A 23354-nucleotide genomic window follows, 5' to 3' on the forward strand; every position below is an offset into this window, starting at 1 on the left:
TATCACATGTCAGAAAGGGCAATAGAATTAATCCCACTTGCTGCCATGGATATTAATAATGAACACATGCGAAATAGAAACAACTTGCTGTTTCTTTTCTGAATATCTCTGGCACAGCAGTTAGTACTACTGCCTCACAGTACCAGGAACCTGGGTTCAATTCCAGCCTCAGGAGACTGTCTGTGTGGAGTTTGTACATACTCCCAGTGCCTGCATGGGTTTCTGCTGGGTGCTCCAATTTCCTCCCACAGTCCAAAAATATGCAGGCTAGGTGGATGGACCATGCTAAACTGCTCACAGTGTTTAGGGATGTACAGACTAGGTGGGTTATGAGGGCTGGGTCTGGGTGGGATGCTCTGAGTGTTGGTGTGGACCTATTAGGCCAAAGGGCCTGTATTCACATTGTAGGGTTTCTATTAACTTTCTGTAACTGTGTTAACTCTTACTGCCTATTTGGCTTATGTTTGTGTTGTTTCAGCAGTTCAATACTTTGAGCGTTTCATAAAAATGAAGCAAATCTGTCCCTGAGATAAAACCACAAAGATTGTTCATGCTGTGTTGAACAATTAGTCCAATGAAATTCATCACAAACATTTAAGTTTTAACTTCACAGACAATGAATTTTAGGTGCAGATTCTCCCAACCATCCATTTTTTAAATAATTTACACAATTGCCCTTGGGGTTTTGATGAGTTTTAGTAGAAGCATAGAGAAATTAGTTTTACAATTTCTGTGCAGAAACCATAAACCAAAACAACCAAATATTACCGACAAGATTTCATTTGCTTTTGCTTTGACTTCAACATGAATCTCAAACAATATAAATTTAACATGAATTAACTGGTTTATAATTATTGATGCATTTCTTATGTGCACAATTAGAAAGTTTATTTTTGGGACTTCTTTCCCTTATTCCCAGCACCAGTATCCTCAGGTTAATTGATTGCAGGCACTGTAGTTGAACTTCCCCATGATTATTATTCCATTTCTCTATAGTCACTGCAATTCAACTATCATTTGACTGTGGTCTCAAGTCACCCAGAGAGCATCTTCATTGTGTCAAACTATTACAATAACGTACGATAAAAATGAAATAGGATGAACATCTCAACATAGACAAGAGATCATATCAAAGCTCTGCAGATTTACCGCATCCAGTCATTAATGGTCGAGGACAAGCAACAATATTTGTCTTAACTTTGTCTCTTTTTTAGTATGAAGTTTGTGTAATTAAATGGTGCTGTTTTTGTGGTGATTAACACATGTTTTACTGTATTTTCACAAATACAAGTAACGATAAATTTCAATCTATCTATCTAAAGTTGGCATACTTTTTCAAACCCAGCTTCAAAATCTGTAACTTCTGCTGCGCTGCAAAAGAAAAGAGGCAGATACATCAACATCTGAGAGTTCACTTTCTTGGCTCATTCCACACTTACTTGAAACTATGTCAGTGTTCCTTCATCTTCATTAATTCAAAATCCTTAATCTCCAAATATAAATGGCATTCCTTGTGTACCTTCTATCACTTGGACAGTACAGTCATGGTTTATGAAGATACTTATCGAGTCACATAGACATAACGTCATACAGTATGGAAACAGACCCTTTGGTCCAAGCAGTCTATGCTGATCAATAATTCCAAACTAAACAAGTCCCACCTGCCTGCTCCTGGCTCATATCCCTCCAAGCCTTTCCTGTTCATGTACTTATCCAAATGTCTTTTAAATGTTGTAATTGTACCCACATCCACCACTTCCTCAGGAAGTTCATTCCACTTGTAAACCACCTTCTGTGAAAGAAAAAAATACTCCTCATCTCTTTTTAAAATCTTTTTCCTCTTGCCTTAAAAATGTGCCCCTTGCCTTGAAATAGCCCATCCTAAGGAAAAGAAAACTACCACTAACCCTGTCTATACACCACATTATTTTATAAACTTCTATCAGATCACCCCTCAACCTCCTATACTCAGTGGAAAAATGTCCCAGCCCATCCAAACTTTCTTCATAACTCAAACCTACCATACCTGCCAATATCCTGGTGAATCTCTTTTGGACCCTCTCCAGCTTAATAATATCCTTCCTGTAACAGTGCGACCAGAGCTGGACACAGTAGTCCAGAGGAGACCTCACCAATTTCCTGTACAACCTCAAAATGATTTCCCAACTCTGGTACTCAAAGGACTGAGCAATGAAGGCAAGCATTCTTTTGATAATTAGGAATAGGTAACAAATGCTAGCCTTGCAAGTGATGCTTACTGACAATGAATGAAAAAACAAAATCCTGAAGTTGTTTGCATACTATATCCTCCCACTGCCTTCCACTGCCAGGCAACATTCCAAAGGCAAAATATTTTCTTCTAGTGGCAAGTGCTAATAATTATATCACAGGCAGAGACAGATGAGAATCACTTTCTGAGAAAATGCAGCATTCCAATTTCTGACCATTCATGTTACTCGGCAGAAACAGAAAACTAGAGGGGCAAACTTTGATAACTCAAAAAGTGAAGTCACCGTGGCCATTAGTTGCTTCACTATTCAACAGTGCGAGAGCATTGAGTTCCAAGGATGCACTATGGGATATGGCCAGCAATGAAACCACCTTACGTTATTATTGTCTAATGCGTGATATAGTTTCACCATTAGCACACAGCTAGAGATGGCCAAACACGAGGGCCTGAATGTCTGTGAATGACAATCATTAATTTTAGTTCAAATGTATCTGGGTTGGTGTTGCCTTGCTGCTTTTATGATGTGCTTGCCAATGAATGATTTCAAAAGTGAAGCAAAACAGCAACTCAAAATATGTAAAGTAAGTCATGATAATGGAGAAGTTAAAATTTAAGTGATCCTAGCACTGACTTCCATTTCCAAATTTCTGATTTGTGTTTCATATACCAGAAAAGTATTTAATTTCCTTGTCTTTTAGGAAACAGCATACTTGTATGTTTTAGACTGTCACTACAACTCTTTATTATGTTATTGTTCATATTTCTTTGCACATATCTAGGGGGACAAACCAGCTTTGGTAACACTGACAATTTTCACTGAGTATATCTTAATATCAATGCATTTCCAAATTTCTCAGGATTTATTTTTAAAGGTCAAATAATGAGTGAAAGGGATTAGCAAAACTCATTTTGTTAAGCAATTTCAGACACTACTTCAGAAAACATCCTATCTTAAAGTAAATGTCTCTTCATTCTCTAGCCCACAGTCAGGGTCAAAAGGAGACAAAACAGATGGAAGACAGTATAACGAACAGACATCTGCCACTGAGGAGCTGAAATCTCCGAAGTCAGATTCAGGATTAAACTGTTATTGCCTTGTTAGAACCACAGTCTGAGGCAAAACAAGATTTGCAAATATACAGAAACAGCGAGAGTGTCTGCTTAATCACAAGGGTGAGTTTTTACTTTGTTGTGGTATTTTCAGCGAAATGTGCTCTGGATTTATTGAAATCAGTGGCCTATTCTGATGATATATTTCTTGTAACAAGGGAAGAAAAGAGAAGGACTTGCATTCATATAGCACCTTTCATGACTTCAGAATGTTCCACAGTAGGTGCAGTGATTGAAGCAATTCTGAGTCATTGTCATTGGTCTATTGTGACCAGATGAGAAAGATTGAACTGTTTGATCATTGTTCAATTTTCTACCTTGTACACAACAAAAGTGTAAATGCAGTTTGGCTGTATTTTGCAGTGAGCAATGAGGAGCCAGTTTACTGGTTTACCTTGAGTCAAAGAAGGGAAGATTGTTACCTGATAAATCCAAGGTATCAAATAAGAAAGGAAAGTAAAATAACAGAGATAGTTGGAACTGCAGATGCTGGAGAATCTGAAATAACAAGGTGTAGAGCTGGATGAACACAGCAGGCCAAGCAGCATCAGAGGAGCAGGAAAGCTGACGTTTCGGGCATCGGCCCTTCTTCAGAAATGGGGGAAGGCAAGGGGATCTGAGATAAATTGTGGGGGGGGCGCGGATAGAAGATGGACAGAGGAGAAGGTTGGTGGAGAGGTTAAAGAGGCAGGGATGGAGCCAGTAGAGGTGAGTGTAGGTGGGGAGGTAGGGAGGAGATAGGTCAGTCCAGGAAGAACGGGCAGGTCAAGGGGGCGGGATGAGGTTAGTAGGTAGGAGATGGCGTTGGGGTTTGAGGTGGGAGGAGCGGATAGGTGGGTGGAAGGGCAGGTTAGGGAGGCGGGGATGAGTTGAGCTGGTTTTGTGATGCGGTAGGGGGATGGGAGATTTTGAACGTTGTGAAGTCCACATTGATACCATTAGGCTGCAGGGTTCCTGCAACCTTTGGGCTCTGGCAACCACCCTGCCAACCTCCGCATCATCCTCCGACACTTCCGCTATCTGCAATCTGACCTCACCATAAAGACATTTTTCTCTCCTTATCCTTATACGCCTTCCAGAGGGACCACTCTCTCTGTGACTCCCTTGTCCGTTCCACACTCCCCTCCAGCCACACCACACCTGGCACTTTCTCCCGCAAACACAGGAAGTGCTTCACCTGCACCTACACCTCCTCCCTCAGGCCCCAAGAAGACTTTCCACATCAAGCAGATGTTCACCTCCACATCTGCTAATGTGGTCTATTGTATCTGCTGTTCCAGTTGTGGCCTCCTCTACATTGGGGAATCCAAGCGGGGGCTTGGGGACTGCTTTGCTGAACACCTACGCTCAGTTCGCACTAAAAAACTGCACCTCCCAGTTGCAAACCATTTCAACTCCCCTTCCCATTCCGCAGACGACATGTCCATCCTGGGCTTCCTGCATCCCAAAACCAGCCCAGCCCGTCCCCGTCTCCCTAACCTGTCCTTCCTCCCACCTATCCCCTCCTTCCACCTCAAGCCCCACCCCCATCTCCTGCCTACTAACCTCATCCTGCCCCCTTGACCTGTCCGTCCTCCCTGGACTGACCTATCCCCTCCCTAACTCCCCACCTATACTCACCTTTACTGGCTCTATCCCCGCCTCTTTAACCTGTCTATCTCCTCTCCACCTGCTTTCTCCTTTATTCACCTTCTCTCCACCTCCCCCTCTCTCCCTATTTATTTCAGAACCCCGCTTCCCTCCCCCATTTCTGAAGAAGGGTCTAGGCCAGAAACGTCAGCCTTCTTGCTCCTATTAAAGTGAAATAACATACTGCTTACATCCTTTCACTGTTTTTGAGGCATAAGCTTTTTTTGAAAAAGTCTGGGTCTAAAGCTATTTCGTTGGTTTCTTCATTGCAATCAGTCACAACAAATGGTTCAGTTATTCGATAAATCCTGGCTCCTTGTAATTATTTCCTATAGCTCTTGCTGTGGAAAAGAAGTGAAAATTTCCACAGAGAAAAGACCATGGAGACCATAGCTTTCCTTCAATTATCTCTGAAAAGCTTTCAAAGCTTCCCTTGAAATACTGGTTCCATTGTATACTTCCAAGAGATGCTTTATTTTACAATTGTTATGTCTTCGTGAGATGGTGAAAGGTTTAAATGGGGATCTGAATTTTCAGTAGATCTTTATATGTATCTGCCTCAAGGGCAATTTCTTTGTTTTCCCATCTCCATCTTAGTCGTGGCCTTGCCATTCATCCCAGTTCAATTGCAACAGTCACCACCAGCTGGGAAAAATAATAAAACCACATCACAAATGTAAAGAGCGATATCCTTATGACAACTATCATGTAGAATATTGCAACACGTTGTAAGGAATAAGCTATTCAGGTCTTCAGACTTATCCCAACATTTGGTTAGATAATGGAAGATCTGTACCTCAGCCTCATTTGTTTGTCTCTGGTCAAAATCCCTTGATGCACTATTGAACTCAGTCTTGAAAACATCAACTTACCAAACATTCACATTCTCCCAGAGAACAGAGTTCCAGATTCTACTACACATGGACTTTTTCCTGAGCTCATAATTGATTGGCCTAATGTAATGGCTGTGAGCATGAATTAAAGTCTAGCCTTTTTGTGAATGAGCACAGTATTCCCAGTAAATTGCATTGTTGCTATTTTGACACGTCATCATGAAAGATGCTCTGGATCCCCATGTTATGAAAGCAACTGATTTGATGGTAATCTGATATCATAGCATCCTTACAGTGTGGAAGCAGACCACTCAGCCCATCACATCCACACTAACTGTTTGAAGAGCATCTCACCCAGAGCTTTCCCCACCCCACTCCTGAACCTAACCCTGTAGCCCTGCATTCCTGGCATGGCTAACCCACCTTGCCTGCACATCCCTGGATACTATGGACAATTTAACATGGCCAATCCATCTAACCCGCTCATCTTTGGGCTGTGGGGGATACTGGAACACCTGGAGGAAACCACGCAGACACTAGCAAAATGTACAAACTCCACACATGCAGTGACCCAAGGCTGGGATCAAACCAGGTCCCTGGTACTATGGGGCAGCAATGCTAACCACCCAAGCACCATGTTTACCTGCTAATATGATGCTTATGTACTAAATTAGAAGCACATAAAATGGCCATGTGCATCACCTCACAATAATTCAGTATTCAGCCACAAGATAAGCCCTGTACCTGTGCTAATTAGAGGTTTTATGAAAGTACTGTGCTGAAATTTTGGCATTTGTTTGATTATATACAAATAAAAAGAAAGAGTAATATTTAGTGGGAAGTAGCTGTTGCAGTCTCTTTTGGTCTGAGTTTTAATCAGGATGTGCAGTAGAGGTTGCAGAGAAGGGAATTTCAGTGAAGGGAGTGTATGAGGAGGCTTCTCCACTAAAGATACTATATGTCAAGGGTTTTCAGAATACACTTCTCCTAACTTCATTTGACACAGTTCATACTTCTACAAGTTACTGCCACAATACCTTTCTTTAATTGATCTCCAGGGTATTCAAATAGCTCATTCCTAACATGACAAAACCTGTTTTAGAAGATGACCTTCCAAACATGCAAAAAAATGTTTCAAGAAGGAAGCAGCTGCTCTGTCTGGGTCTTTTCACTCACTACTAATATTGATGCAAGTTTCTAAGAGCAATTGGTACTGCTTTCAAAGACTCCTCATTTGGTACATGACAAGGCCTATCATTACAACTTTCAAAGGTCATTCACTGCTGTGAAACACTCGTCTTATCAGCACCTTAATAGTGATGGGAAGACCCGTAGCTATCTCATGATAAGACCAGCTGGCCGTACACACTCAACAATGGTCTGCAGCACCTATACAGTAGGCATGTTCTGCATTAAACCCCAATAGTTCATCCATATCAATGACAAAGCTCAGGTGACAGGGTAATTACTTCAGAAGCAGCAAGTGGAAAACCCAATTAGTGACTCAGAATAATACCTCCAAATTTGGATCCTCTGCTTCAGTCGAGAGAAGATAGTTGTGTTTGTATTCCATCTGAACAAAACTCATTGCTATGACATGGTGAAGAAGGTAAGTCCCTTCTTTCTAAATCTGTTGGTTTACCACAGCAAAGATTTTTAATTCTTATGGAGTGCGGTTATATCACACAATTTTAAAATAATGGCTCCTCATCATCCCTGTTACCATCTGCTAAGTCCATCCCTTTTCCCTGGGGTGTTGATAATGGAGTTCAGCAAGAACACTGCCATCAAATATTGAGGGGGAAGTGCTAACATTCTCTCTTGTTGGAAATGGCCAGTGTCCATGTGGTACCAATGTTGTTTAGCACTTACTAACACAAGCCTAAGTGTCATTTAGGCGATTCTGGCAATTCAGCACAGATTTTAGATCAGAGCAATGTGCAATAATCAATGACTATCCCCACATTTGAACTCAATGAGGAGCAAGCATCATCGAGGATGAAGTTGAACAAAGTTGCTTTAGGAACTGCCTCAGCAAACTTGGAGTTCAGATTTTTGGCATCTTAATTCAATTTTCAACTTGATTTCCATTGACTCCAGTTTAACCACGAGTTTGTGACATCAACTCAATTAAATGCTATTTCGATATTATGGACCAATCACATTCATCTCAATGCTGGAACTCAGCTCTTTTGCCCATCTTTAACCCATGCTGATTGAGAGGTTGGGAGTTGAGTGGTCCTGATGGAAACCAATTGAACTTTGATAAGCAGGCCATTACAAGTGTCACCTGATGGCATTTTTAACACTTTTCATCCCTTAGCTAATGATTCAATGTAGACTGATGTGGAGGCACATGACCAAATTGAACTTGTCTTGCTATTTGTGGATAAGTGATGGCTGAACAATTTTTCACATTGAAGAGCAGATTTTGCAGTTGAAGTTGTACTAAATCATTGAGGCACAGCAAGTCTTCAACACTGCAGCTCTTATATTGATGGGGCTGATAACCTTTGTCTTATCCAGTAAACACACCTGTTTTTTTTTAATATCATGGGATATGAATCAATTTTGCAGAAGACCAGGAATTTTACAGTCCAGGGAGATGGGTTAGGATCTCTGTTGACTCATCCTATATCCACCAAGGGCAGATCTTGAAAATTATGCTGTGATTTAATAAATGAAAGATGTAAATATCTACTACAGAGATAATGGGAACTGCAGATGCTGGAGAATTCCAAGATAATAAAATGTGAGGCTGGATGAACACAGCAGGCCAAGCAGCATCTCAGGAGCAAAAAAGCTGACGTTTCGGGCCTAGACCCTTCATCAGAGAGGGGGATGGGGAGAGGGAGCTGGAATAAATAGGGAGAGAGGGGGAGGCGGACCGAAGATGGAGAGTAAAGAAGATAGGTGGAGAGAGTGTAGGTGGGGAGGTAGGGAGGGGATAGGTCAGTCCAGGGAAGACGGACAGGTCAAGGAGGTGGGATGAGGTTAGTAGGTAGCTGGGGGTGCGGCTTGGGGTGGGAGGAAGGGATGGGTGAGAGGAAGAACCGGTTAGGGAGGCAGAGACAGGTTGGACTGGTTTTGGGATGCAGTGGGTGGGGGGGAAGAGCTGGGCTGGTTGTGTGGTGCAGTGGGGGGAGGGGACGAACTGGGCTGGTTTAGGGATGCAGTAGGGGAAGGGGAGATATTGAAACTGGTGAAGTCCACACCAGTTTCAAAATCTCCCCTTCCCCTACTGCATCCCTAAACCAGCCCAGTTCGTCCCCTCCCCCCACTGCACCACACAACCAGCCCAGCTCTTCCCTCCCCCCCCACCCACTGCATCCCAAAACCAGTCCAACCTGTCTCTGCCTCCCTAACCGGTTCTTCCTCTCACCCATCCCTTCCTCCCACCCCAAGCCGCACCCCCAGCTACCTACTAACCTCATCCCACCTCCTTGACCTGTCCGTCTTCCCTGGACTGACCTATCCCCTCCCTACCTCCCCACCTACACTCTCTCCACCTATCTTCTTTACTCTCCATCTTCGGTCCGCCTCCCCCTCTCTCCCTATTTATTCCAGTTCCCTCTCCCCATCCCCCTCTCTTATGAAGTGTCTAGGCCCGAAACGTCAGCTTTTGTGCTCCTGAGATGCTGCTTGGCCTGCTGTGTTCATCCAGCCTCACATTTTAATATCTACTACAGCTTCACTCCCATTGAAAAAAAACACTCTTATTGATAAAAGCTCAGTTAATACATTTAGTTCATTTTAAACAAAGGAGTAATGAACTCTTTAAAAGGGTACCTCACCTTAACAACAGGTCTTGCAAGTTTGGATATTTTCATCAAATTCGTAAGTCTCATGAAATACTTTTCAGAAATCTGGATGATAAGAATTGCTTTTGAGTGAAGAACAGCTGAACAATTAATTGTGCCAATGCTTTCGTGAATCATTGGTATGTTAAATAAGTTCCTGCCTCCAACCATCAGCACACAGTTAGTGAGGAGATAATGGGAACTGCAGATGCTGGAGATTCCAAGATAATAAAATGTGAGGCTGGATGAACACAGCAGGCCAAGCAGCATGCTCCTGAGATGCTGCTTGGCCTGCTGTGTTCATCCAGCCTCACATTTTATTATCTTAGCACACAGTTAGTGGTGCTTCTCATGGGGGTGATACTTCAAGTTTAGGTCTCTATCAGAGACTTTCCATCTTTGAAAGTTTGTGCCAGGAAGCCTACAGATGCTTCAGGTTGTTTTTTGCATTACTACTTTGAACTCCATCTAATTCAGGTTGAGGATTTTCATGGAGCTATCTCTTCCCAATTGTTGTTTAATTATCTGCCCGCATCTACAGTTGGTACATGACAGAACTGCAGTATTTTGATATGATCCATTCATTGTGACATTGCAATTCTCTGTTTATAGGGTGCTGCTTCTGCTGCCCATCATGCATTCAGTTCTGAGTTGCAGCATGATGAGCTTAGCATGTCTTTATCCAACACGATAGAGTGAGACTTAAGGCGAATTGTAACTTCACAGATTAATCTGTAATGCAGAATGCGAATAACAGAGTAAGAGAAAGAGATGACACAAAAGTTGATTCAAGTTAATTATGTGTATCTCCCAATACAAATAGAATCGCTTGGTATTTGGCACGACAACAAACAAAAGATGGTGCATGTTTCTTCTTCTATGTCAAGAACTGATTGTTTCACTGAAGAACAGTTAAAAGGAGAAAAGAATGCACTCTTAACAGCGTCTGTAATTCTCACCAAAACCAGTGCCAGTCATTCCAATGGTACTCATAAACTGATTGAAGTCTGCTTGCTTCAGAAAATTATTCCTCATTCAGCTGCTGTGCAACCAGTGAACTAAAACGGCCTAAGGTGTTGGTCCAACTTTTGTTCTGTGATCTGCATCATTAATCATCTCCTAATAACCCAAAGTGGCATCACAGATGTCCCAGGATCTGTGCATTCATTCTTGAAAGATGAAAGGAGGCTAATTTGCTACGCACCAGCCAGGATAACTGGAATTCTCTCACCAAAGCGGAGTCTCGGTGCTAACCATCTCACTTTTTTCTGTCTTTCCCTTCTGAAAACATAGTAACATATGCTGCATTTTAAATGTCACTTCGCTTAAAATAAGTGCGCAACTGAAGAACAATCTATTGACCTCTGTAACAGTTTTCGGAACAGCTATGCACCAATCCAACACCTAGTATTGAGCTCAGTTTTGCGAAATCCAATTCCATATTTGCAGCTATTAGCCGTAATGCACCATCATCTCATTTGCCACAAAATCCACACAAAAGTCTTCATTCTCTTTTGTTTTATTACAAATGCTAGTTTTATTTTTTAACAATCAGGCTTGTTCTGTTAAATATTTAACACAGCGCTAAACAGCATGTACAAATATTTATTGGCAGTATTGCACTTTCTGTACGCACAGCTGAAACTACAGTAGATAAAGAGACTCCACTTTACAAGCAATTTACTTCTTCACACTAATTCCTGCTTCCTCTATGCACCTGTAAAAATATTTGCTTGAATTTTATACATCCTCATTTCATGATAGCAAAAGCCCCTGGCCTATTCTTTTACTAATTTCTTTTTAGTGATTACCTTTACACTGAGAGTGTTTCACATTATAAATTGTGAGTGTCCGGTGTGTCATTATTTTCCCAATATTTTTTCCCTGTCTATGTGTGGACACAGTTAATACTTTAAGGCACCATTTTAATGCCGTAAAATGCAGCTGTCTCTTTACCAGTGATGCCTCACCTTTTGTTTCATGCGGCAACTTATTCAGAGGATATCCCATATTTATTTAGTTGCATAAATTTACCATGGCGGAGAGAAAAACTACGACAGAGTAAGTTGACAAGCCTGTACCTGCTGGCATAGTACCCTTTTACATAATGCAACTATGCCTGGGAAATAGGAGTGCATATTTTCCTGTGATCAAGAATTAGATGTGCACACCTCCTTACGGTCCATGCAAAGCAGTCGCAGAGCTTTTTCGAAGCTGCAAAACACAGAACAAAGGAGAAATGTTTCAAAAAAACTCACATATTTTTCGTCCCATTGAGAGAAATCTTGATCTGAATCTGCATGACAGGGCGGGCTGGATTCAGACATGTGTCTATCACCCTACTGGATTTATTCTCTACTGAGGTCAATAGACTGTTGAAACATTTAGCATGTAAAAAGAGAACCAAGTACCTGAAAGGTAGGATGGGCTTTGTGACAAATGCTGACAAACAAAACTCATCGAAAAGACTCCCATTTGATTCTTACATTTGATTGGAATGCTATCAGAAAAATCTCAACTCCCTGGAAAGAATTGATTCAGTGGCAACACTCCCCCTACTTCCTCAACAGTCTGATGTAAGCTTTCATTCTAAGCAATTGTGATAATAATAAGGCATTTGAGATGGCTGTGCAGTAAGCAAAAAAAAATGAATGACCTTGCATATATTTTTATGATCAGAGCCTCAACTTTTGCCTCCCATCAAATATTTCAGATATGAGAAAAAATGGCAATTTCTGGGAATCTGAAACAAAAAAAGCCCAGAAATACATCTTTAACTGCCTGCTTAGCATATTATGAGAATTTCTTCATGGGCTCTAACAATTCAAGAAGAATGCATGTCATCATCTTTAGTACATGGATAGAATTAGGATTGTAAATGTTGATCTTCCAAATGACACTCACATCTTGACAATGAATTATACGATGTACTGACCAAGTCAGAAGATGAAATATTTTGTGTGCAAACCATGAGACATGCTTTGTCCTGGGTGGTGTCAAGATTCTTGGGTTTTGCTGGAGCTGCATTCAGCCAGGCAATTAATAAATGTTTCATCATACACCTGACTTGTGACTTGTAGATGGTGAAATGTGACTGCGGAGACAAGAGATGAGTTACTCAGTTCAGGATTGCTAGCCTTTGGCCTGATGTTGCAGCCTTCATATTTATGTAACAGGCCAAGTTTAGTTTGGGTCAATGGTAAGCGGCATTGTCAGAGATGGTAATATCATTGAACATCTTGGGATGATGATTAAATTTTCTAACGTCAGAAATGGTTATTGTCTTCTACCCATGAGGTATGAATACCACTTGCCACTTATCAGCCCAAGCGTGGATATTATCCCGGGCTTGCTGCATTTAACATAGAGCATCCCTGGATTTGCGAATCATGCTAAGCATTGTGCAAACATTAGCGAGCATTCCCATTTCTGGTCTTACAATGGAGAGAAGGTCATTGAAGTACTAGGAAATGGTCAGGGCTAGGTCACTACCCTGAGGAATTTCTTCAGTCATGTCTTGGGCTGAGATGATTGGCCACCAAAAACAGCAGCCATCTTTCTTTCTGCTAGGCACTATCTTTCTCCTCAACTCCCAGTTTTGCTTGGGCTCCTTGATGCCGCACTCGGTGAACCGCTACCTTGATGTGAAAGGTTGTCACACTTACCTCACACCTGGAATTTAACTCTTATATCCACATTTGAACCAAAACTGCAATGAGGTCAGGACCTGACAGACCTGAAACCCTAATTTACATACTAAGCATTGTTCTTCCATCTGACAAAATTTGGTGAAAATTCAGGGAGGGTCAGTCAAATGTCAAACATTCAGGTGCCTGCTGTGTTTATGGATTTTTCAAGATTTATTTCCACATATTTCTTGATAACTTGGAATTCTAGCATTTTAATTGTGTTTTTATCATCTATTGCTCAATGCATCCTTTTAAACTATGTCAGTAGTTTATTGTAGAATCAAGTTCACTCAAAACCTAAAATTAAAGCAAGGAAAGGAACAATAACAAAGGGTCACACTTGTTTTTAAGTAACTGTGCATTCAGCCTGTGTTGTCAAGCAAAATGATGACTTTAGTCTTCTACTGAGATTTTATGTTTTCTTTTGCTCCCTCGTTTCCCTGATTCTAAAAACTTTTACTGTTGCATACTAAAGAATTGGAAGATCACTACCAAAGAAATGGTACCTACCAGTTGGTGCATGGTCTTTGATCAAGAATGTGGTTTACCTCCCAGGTACGATGCACAAACAACTGTCAAAAGCTTCCAATGAAATTCTTCAGTCTCAAAATGACTTGATGCATATGTACATCTGAACTGGCTATCCCAGTGGCATGTTTGTGAAGGTTACAGATTTTCCAATATCTCTAAAATGACTGAAGGCATGTGGTCTAAAGTCCCATCCTCATCAATTTCAAGGAGAACATTATATTTTACAAACAGTTGGAAAAAGACACAAACTTTGCCTGTGCTTCCTGACCACAGGTGCCACAGTAACATCTATCAAACCTGACCAAATTGATGACATTTCCTGACTTCCTTGAAGAAGCAAAGCAGTGGCTTTTCAAAATTCGGAGATGTGTATTAGAGGACAAAAACTTCAAATGTTCTATTTTCCATCAACATTTGTAGGGATTTTGTTTTTTCTTTTTGAAGTTACTAAGTATTAGGCGACCTATAATAAGATCATCGTTCTGTCGAGGATTTCAGTTTCAGATACAATGATGAGAGCATATAAATTCAAAAATATTCCCCAGATCTCCACTACATTTATTTTCAGAAAAGCATTTGGATTGTATAAGTCAGCATGCACAAAGAAACCTGATTATTTTTAATTATTTACCTCTGTCACTCTCTCTTAATTTATCACTGTTTCTTGTTTGATAATAAGGACTTGTTTCTATTCGCTTCTTAACTTTGTTTTCAGATTAGATAGTTATTAAAATGGATGGAGTAAAAGAAATAATGGTTCATGAATTAATGACAAGAAGCATTTTTTAAAGATGCTCCCAACTCCCTTTCCTTTGCTTCAATGGACTGCACAATGTTTCTTTACAATTATCACTTGAATAATGTATTTTATCTTTTCAACAAAATGTCTCTTTCAGAAATCAGGAAATGCCTCAATTTCAAGGATAGAAGGCTATGCACCAGAATACATAGCAAAACAGATGTCAATCCAATGCCAAATTCAGGATATATACACATATAGCTTACATAATGCGATGCAGATTGCTTTTCTATTGGAACGCAGGCATACTTTTCTTAAAAAAAGGTGAGGATGTTAAAACCCTGTTAGATTTCCATGGACGTCTGAGCAATATGTCAAATATGTGATAATTAGATCATTATAAGTCAACAATTAAGTGGCTTAACTCAATACGTGTTCAACAAATCATATTTCCAAATCTATTACAAGTAAATATAATCTCAATGGGCTTAATAAATAGTTCAGGTTGATGGAGTATTACTGAATAATGTCATTAAAATAATTGATCAAAGTTGTATTTAATTTTTGCACAAGTTTCACTGAATAAGGTTTTTGGGGGTCTTCACATTGCTGAGCTAAATTAATTTCAACAATGATAATTCTTCAGTTATAATTCTACAAATGAATAAGCATTTTCCAAGAAAAAATATTGATTTTCAAATACATAGGCCAACAAACAGTATTTCAACCATTTAACTTATTTTAGTCAACTTTAGGTGCTTTAAAAAAATATTGTTATATTATTTGGAAAGAGCCAGAAAGTATTTGTGAAGAGGATGTACACACAAGATATTAAAATTTATTGTTGCACTGCAGTCAGGTATTAGGCAACAGTACATCGAACCAGTACCCACACAGGGTACTGTAAAAAATACAATCAATAAAGCTCTGACACTAACAATCCAAAGTGTGACTATTTTAACTTAGTTGAATCTGAAATCATAATATGGGAGCAATAGACACCTGTGAGTATAAACTCAATTTTTAAAATAAATTATTGTGGGATCTGGGCATCTCTGACTGGGCCAACACTTATTACCCGTCCCTGGTTGCCCTTGACAAGGTGGTGGTGAGCTGCCATCTTGAACCACTGCAGTCCTCCTGCCACAGGTTGATCCACATTGCCGTCGGGGAAGGAATTCCAGGATTTTGATCAGCAGCAGTGAAGGAACAGCAATGGATTTCCAAGTCCGGATGGTGAGTGGTTTGAAGGGGAATTTGAAGGTGGGTGGTATTCCTATGCATCTGCTGCACTTCTCCTTCAAGATGGAAGTCGTCATGGGTTTGGAAGGTGTTGTCTGAGGATATATGATAAATTTCTGCAATGTATTTTGTAGATAGTAAACACTGCTGCAACTGAGCATCAATGGTGGAGGGAGTGGATGCTTGTGAATTTTGTGCCAATCAAGCTTTATCATGGATTATTTAAGCTTCATGAGTGTTATTGGTGCTGCATCCATCCAGGCAAGTGGGGAATATTCCATCACACTCCTGACTTGTGCCTTTGAGAATCTGAAACTTGGATGCAGGCACAAGATGGTTTCTCGGAGCAAGTTAGCACAACAAGATGGCTTCTAGCCTGGGAACAGTAAATTCTGCGAGTGCTGTTCTTCTAGCCTGGGAAGTGTAAATTCTGCTAGAGCTGCTCTTCTAGCCTGGGAACTTTAAATTCTGCTAGACCTCCATAAATAATGCAGTAATGATAAGATAATGCAGTACTAACTGTTCTAACTGACCTTCGGTTACAAATGTTGTGGCACCGTGTGGCGAGATAAAAAGTAACCTACATGTTGTGACATAAGTTGCTTACCAGTTAATGTTATTGGATTAAGTAACTGTCAATGAACCGATATCATGTATTGATTGGTAATTGTTCGAATACACTATGCGATCACGCCACGTACCCTGCTTTAAGAAAAGTATAAAAATGTCTTTGTATTAAGTTGTGTGTGCAGCTCCTCCGAGGAATACGGAAGTGCTCAACTTCTGGTTTTCCAGATGATTTGTACCTGGCTGTATGAAGAAATAAAGAGTAAAGTCTTAAAAGTCAGACCGATTGCGAGTGTTCATTGACCGATCGTGAAATCGAAAGACCCCACCGAGGGGTTGAGATTTTCGCCTTGTAGATGGTAGATAGATGCTAGGGAGTCAGGAGGTGAGTTACTCGCTGCAGTATTCCTAGCCTCAGAACTGCAGTAGCCTCTGTGTTTATGTGATGACTCCAGTTGAGTTTTTGGTTAGTGGTGACACCCCAGGATGTAGACAGTGGGGTTCAGTAATGGTAGCAACACTAAGTATCAAGGAACGGTGGGTAGATTGTCTCTCTTTGGTGATAGCCATTGCCTGGCATTTGTGTGGCACAAATGTTACTTGCTGCTGGTTTGCCCAGGTCTGGATTTTGTCCAGATTTTTTTGCTTTTGGATATGCACTGCCTTAGTATCTGAGGAGTTGTGAGAGGTGCTGAATATTGTGCAATCGTCAGAAAACTTCTGATGCTTGCTGGCTGTGCTTCCTGATGGCAATCATTGGCATGACCTTATGGACACATCTGCATGTCATGCTGTCTTAGATCTCATGGCTTGTTTCAGATTCTTTTAAATGTAGCGAAGAGAAGGCTTGGCAACAGCAATTTGCTTAAAAACGAACATTGACTGAGTAAATAAAAAGGGTGATAAAGAGTGGAAACAAACAATAAACCTCTTGCCCTTTAGCCTGTTGGGGACCACTCGATCGACAGCTGGTCTAGAATCTAAGGTTGTTCCTGGCACCATTCGTGATCTCGGCCCAAGGTGAAGTCCAGTGACTTAGAATGAAACTCTCTCTCTCTTACACAGAGTAACAAACAGTCAGACACAGCAAAAAAAAATTACATAAGACAAAGCTGCTATCTGGTACAGAAAAAAAACATGCTGCTGGTGTCGCATTCAGCCCGTAATGTTCACAGGACTCATTCAAGGTCATGCAGCTTTGTCGAGTATCACCATTAACTTTCCCATCCTCTACAATTTATTTTTTCATGCAGCTGTCAAATATCGTCTTTAACTTTCAGCCATTCGGCCCATCCTATACGCATGCACGCTTTTCAGAATTAATTGCAGCTTTCCAATTAAGTTATCTGAGAGTGAGAACTCCAAGCTTCCAGATTAACAACTGTGTATTAGTGATGAGCAGCAAGCATCTTGCTGGAGTTAGGGTAAGCTGCAGCTCTTCTTAAGATGGTGTGGTCCAAAGATAGGGTATTGTGATCAGGTAGCAGTAGGGAAAAGGCTTTAGGGAAAGCCAATCCGAGATAGGGACTGATGGAGGTTGGGAGAAAAGGGGATTGCACTCTGAGGAATGGACGGCAGGCTCTTGGATACAGGGACAGTGGGAAGGAGTGTGAGGCTCTCTGAGGCAAGGACTAAAGATCAAGCTGCTGGGATCTGCAGAGGAGGGAAGGGACTAGCATCATAAATATGGTGGTCCTGTGGTAGCATAGTGAAGGGGCTTAGCAGGCAGGGATCATCAATAGAGATGGCCCAGAAGGGGCAGTCAGTGCCACCTATGTTAGGGACCGAGGGTTTTAGGAGATACTGCTGGGCAGCGAAACAAACAGCCTGCAGCAGTCAGTGAAATGGAGGTGGGATCCTATTAATGTCAGGCTCAGGGTTAGGTTTGGGCAGTAATGGTCTCAAGAAGCAGGAAGGAGTACACAGGTGATATGGATAGTGAGAAACTATGACCTAGAGTGAACATGAGAACAGTCCTGGGTGTAAATTCAGCCGTAAGAGAGAGCAAGTAGAGAATGATGGTTGTAGGGTCAATGGTAATGAGTGGGTCACTTCAAGGATAACAAGAAAGTGTCAAATGAAACAGGAAAAGTTGATAGGTGACTAATGGACAATCCAAGGCGGTGGAGTGGGTCTGAAATGGGACTCTCACCATTTTTTAAATGCCTTAATTGCTCTGAAAATGTAATCATTTAATGTGGGAGAAGGATCCTTTCAATTGGGTGCAGTAAATCATGGGCACAGTGGGCCAACAGAATGGACAAATCAAGAACCATGAGTTAAATGGATGGAGACCATGGATGGGTGCGTTCCCATCTCTATGTACAGTATTTGTAACCACAGTAGCCTTTCTGCCTGACCCATGTGTCTCACTCCACTGAGATCCTGGAAAGGTCAGGAAAAGGGCAAAGGGGATATGTTGAAGAACAGCTCCTGCAGGCTGAGGAAATGTGGAATACATGGAAGCCAAACCCTGTGATCTCTCACAGGGGACAGAAGGAGGGTGTTTAGCCAAGCAGGGAACCTGGGTACTGGAAGACCGCAATTCTTGAACACAAAGAAGGTTATCCCTGAAGTTTGGAAACTTGAGGGTAATTGTCAGAAGAATAAACAGGGGAAAGGCAGGAGCCAACCTGTGCTGGGGGGAGGATTGAGGCTCCCCTGATAGTTAATTATGGCCAAAACTGAATGCTACATTCAAAAGCAAACTCAGGCAGGCAGGCAGACAGAATTGTTGGATTTCAATATTCAGGGTCAATAGAGAGCTGGTGGTGCTGAGAAAATTCTGTAATCAACCAGCTTCATTCATTAGCAGAAAGGGATTTCCTTCACGGAATCTACAGATGGTCTGTATTCACTGGAAACAAATCTTTCAGGTATGTGTACATCACCCAGAGACACTCCACAATTCATACATCCTAAATAACAAAAGAGAAAAAAAAATGGAGGAGGATGATCTCAGGGAAGGGAATGTTGAGTTTCTAAACCACCTTGCCATTGAAAAGGAAAAATTGTTGTGTGTCTCAAAAAGCCTTAAAAATCATGTTCCTGGGTCCTGATGGGATCTATCCAAGGATATTGAAGGAGGCAAGAGACCAAATTGCTGAAGCACTGACAGACACCTTTGTAAATTCTTTCACCTCCGGGAGGTCCCAGTGGACTGGAGAATAGCCAATGATGTCCCATTGTTTATCAAGTGTAACAGGGCTAATCCTGGAAATTACAGGCCCATGAGTCTCATGTTGCTGGTAGGGAAATTATTGGAAAAGATTCTCAGTGACAGAATCTGTAAGTATTTCGAAGCAAATCGAACTATGAGCAATAGACAGCATTGTTTTATGCAGGGGAGGTCACCCACACTAACTACATCAGGTTTTTTTTTAAGGAGGTGAAGAAGATGATTGATGAGGGAAAAGCAGCTGATGTTGTCTACGTGGACTTCAGAAAAGCCTTTAATAAGATCCCACATGACAAACAGGTACAAAAGGTAAAGTCACATGGCATTAAGGATGAGCTGGCAAGATGGATACGGCATGGCTTAGTCATAGGAGACAGAGAGTAGCAGTGGAAGAATGCTTTTTGGAATGGAGTGTTGTGACTAGTGCAGTCTTACAGCAATCAGTGCTAGGACCTCTGCTATTCATGATCTACATAAATGATTAGGAGGAAAACACAGCTGGTCTAAACAATAGGTTTGAGATGGTGCAAAGATTGGTGGAGTTGCAGATAGTAAGGAGAATTGTTAGAGGATATAAATTAGGATACAGACCAGATAGAGGCATGGGCAGAAAATGGCAATGGAGTTTAATCCGGACAGATGTGAGGCGATGCATTTTGGAAGGTCAAGTAGAGGTGAAATTATAAGTACATGGCAGAACTATGAGGAGTATTGATATGCAGAGGGATTGGGCTTTGCAGGTCCACAGATCACTGATGATGGCAGCGCAGGTAGATAAGTTAACAAAAAAAGATATATGGCATGCTTGGCTTCATTAGAAGGGGCATTGAGTATAAGGATAGACACGTTCTACAGTAGCTTTATAGAACTTCAGTTGGGCCACACTAGGAATATTGCTTCCAGTTCCAGTCACCGCAAGATCACAAATTTTGTGGATACTTTAGAGAGGGTACAAAAAAGATTTACCAGGATGTTGCCTGGTATGTAGGATTTTAGATATGAAGAAAAGTTGGACAGACTGGTTTGTTTTCATTAGAATGCAGGAGGTTGAGGAGAAACCTGATAGATTGTAAATGGTAAGGATAGAGTGGGATGTTTGAGGCTTTTCCCCACGATGGAGGGGTCAATTACTAGGGGACACAGGTTCAAGTTGCGAAGGGTGAAGTTTAAAAGCGATGTGTGAGGCAGGTTTTTCACACAGAGAGGTGAGTGCCTGGAATGCATTGCCAGAGGAAGTGGAGGAAGCAGACACTATTGCAGCATTCAAGAAACACCTGGATGAAGCCATGAATAGAGGGATATGGATCCTGTAAGTTTGGAAGGGTAAAGCATGTGGGTGCCGGCCTGGAGGGCTGAAGATCCTGTTCTTGTGCTGTATTATTCTTTGCTCTTTGTTCTAACTGCAGTATACACTGTAACATTCCTATAATACTATACCTTATTGTTACAACAGCAGTAAATTTGGACTAGTTTGATTTATTACTTCCACCACCTGATTGTTCTACCTGAGGCCTTCCATAGTCTAAAATAGTTCATAAAGAAAAAGAAACATGGACCTAAAATGGCAACAGTGATCACCAGGCCACAGGTCGAGGCAAGGCTAATGCGACCCGTGTTTTATAAACAAAAGAATGAAATTACCACATTAATCTGAAGGTACCAAAACCAGAAAACTGATTCAGAATAAAGAAGGTCATACCATCTGTTGTAATTCACTACTGTCATATAATTTAACGTGTTGGAATATCAACGTTTCATCTGCTATTTAGCAAGCTTAGAAAGATAATAGATTTAGACCCAGGAACACACACTGACCTACAATTCGACTATCGTTTGTGAGGAGCAGTTCAGAGAGAATGAACAATGGATTTGTAAATAAGATCTGAAATACTCTCTTTCTCTCACCCTGTCATTTCTCTCATCATCTTTGAAAACATTACCCGTTGGGAAAACAAAATGGGCAAAAGCCATTCACCAAGAATAAAAGAGTATCTGCAAATGTTACCACTGCCAAGGATACCAATTGATAATTATACAGCTGTAGTCATAATTAACAATGCCACAAGGACTCAAAAGGATTTTTAAATTGCATAATCTTTATTCTCCTTGTCTGTACCAGGCAATCCCTCTTTTAAACTTATTACCTATGTTTCTGTGTATGTTTGATGTTTTTTTTTCAGGTCTAGTAAGTAGTAAAATTACTCTTTCCTTCTTTCAAGAAACATTTGGTATTCACCTCAATCATTTTCCATTTGTTATGGACCAGACCAAACCCCCTGCATATACATCAAGGAGGTAATCTAGACCCTAACTTTTTCTTATTTAAAGGCAGGTGTAAGGCACTGTGTTCCAGATGAGGGTGTCACTGGCTAGGCCAGCATTTAATGCCCAACCCTAACTGCCCAGAGGGCAGTTATGAGTAAACCATATTGCTGTGGGTCTGGAGTCACACATAGGCCAGACCAAGTAAGGATAGCAGATTTCCTTTCCTGAAGGACATTAGTGAACTAGATGGGTTTTTCCCCTGAAAATTGGCAATGATCATCATCAGACTCTTAATTCCAGATGTTGATTGAAATCAAATTCTACCACTTGCTGTGGAAGGAATTGAGCTCAGGTCCTCAGATCAAGACCTGGGTCTCTGGATTAACTCTCCCAGAGATAATACCATTGGCCGCCATCTCCGTTATGCCCCCCTTATGGTTCTTCTATTGTTCCAACTGTTTAAAAAAAACCTATGGCCTCATGAGCTGTTTACTTTATTGGACTGGAATAGACAAATTGGTATCTCCATCTTAAAACCTTTCTTCAAAGAAAGGACAACAGATACCTCTTGAAGGGTATCATCATACAATGAATCACATTTTAATTAAATTTCATTAAATTTTAATTTTGAATAAAATGTGATAGCTAAGTGTTAAATGAAATAAAAATAAATTGTTGTGACCATCCGAGAGTGTGAAATATTGAAGCCAACATCCCCCCTCCTCATTTATTCATGACCACTATCAACTTCTATTGTCTGGGAGACCGACTTTCCTTGTGATCATGAACAACTTGTTTCAGTATATTGTACGGTTTATTCGGCAGGTGCAGAGAAATTCATGAACATTATTGTTATTGTGTCCCAGTGTATGTATTCATTTGAAAGGAAACACATCCTTTAGGTGCTATATGTGTTGTTCAGGCAAAACTGTGGTGTCAGTAGTAGCAGGACTGGAACAGTAGCCGCAGAACACAATATATTCCCACAACCTCTGACATCTGGAGGGAACAGCACTGCAAGCCTTTGACCCAGGCAAGCCCTAATGCAGACTCCACTGAAACCGTAAACACTTTTAATTTGGCAAGGAGTCACACAACTCTCACTGAAAAATTCTCCGAATGGGTGCAAACCCTTGGAAAGTAATACATGCATTGACTCAGCAATGATAATCAGCTGGGCTTCCAGATACATTCTGAGCCCGTGGCTTTTCAAATACTGCCCAAGGTTCAATCCTATAAATGTTGCAACAATCAGAGATGCCCCGACTCACAACATGACTCAATAAATGATGCATTCACAGACATGTATAATTTGAAATGGAATGGAAACGAAATGCAGCACCTTTAAATTGTTGCAAATGTGACATCAATAAAATGCAAATACAATGTACATGAACCAATTAATACATATTTACACGTCTTTTTAATCAATTCAATGTAAAGATACTTGTGCCACCTTTGCCCCTTTATAAATACTTAATCATTCTCATGTCGGATGTTAAAGCATAGGCGGAAATTTAAATAATATTTATGAGACTCAT

This window comes from Stegostoma tigrinum, chromosome 6 (genome assembly GCF_030684315.1).
Source record: "Stegostoma tigrinum isolate sSteTig4 chromosome 6, sSteTig4.hap1, whole genome shotgun sequence".
In the NCBI taxonomy this organism is placed as follows: domain Eukaryota; kingdom Metazoa; phylum Chordata; class Chondrichthyes; order Orectolobiformes; family Stegostomatidae; genus Stegostoma; species Stegostoma tigrinum.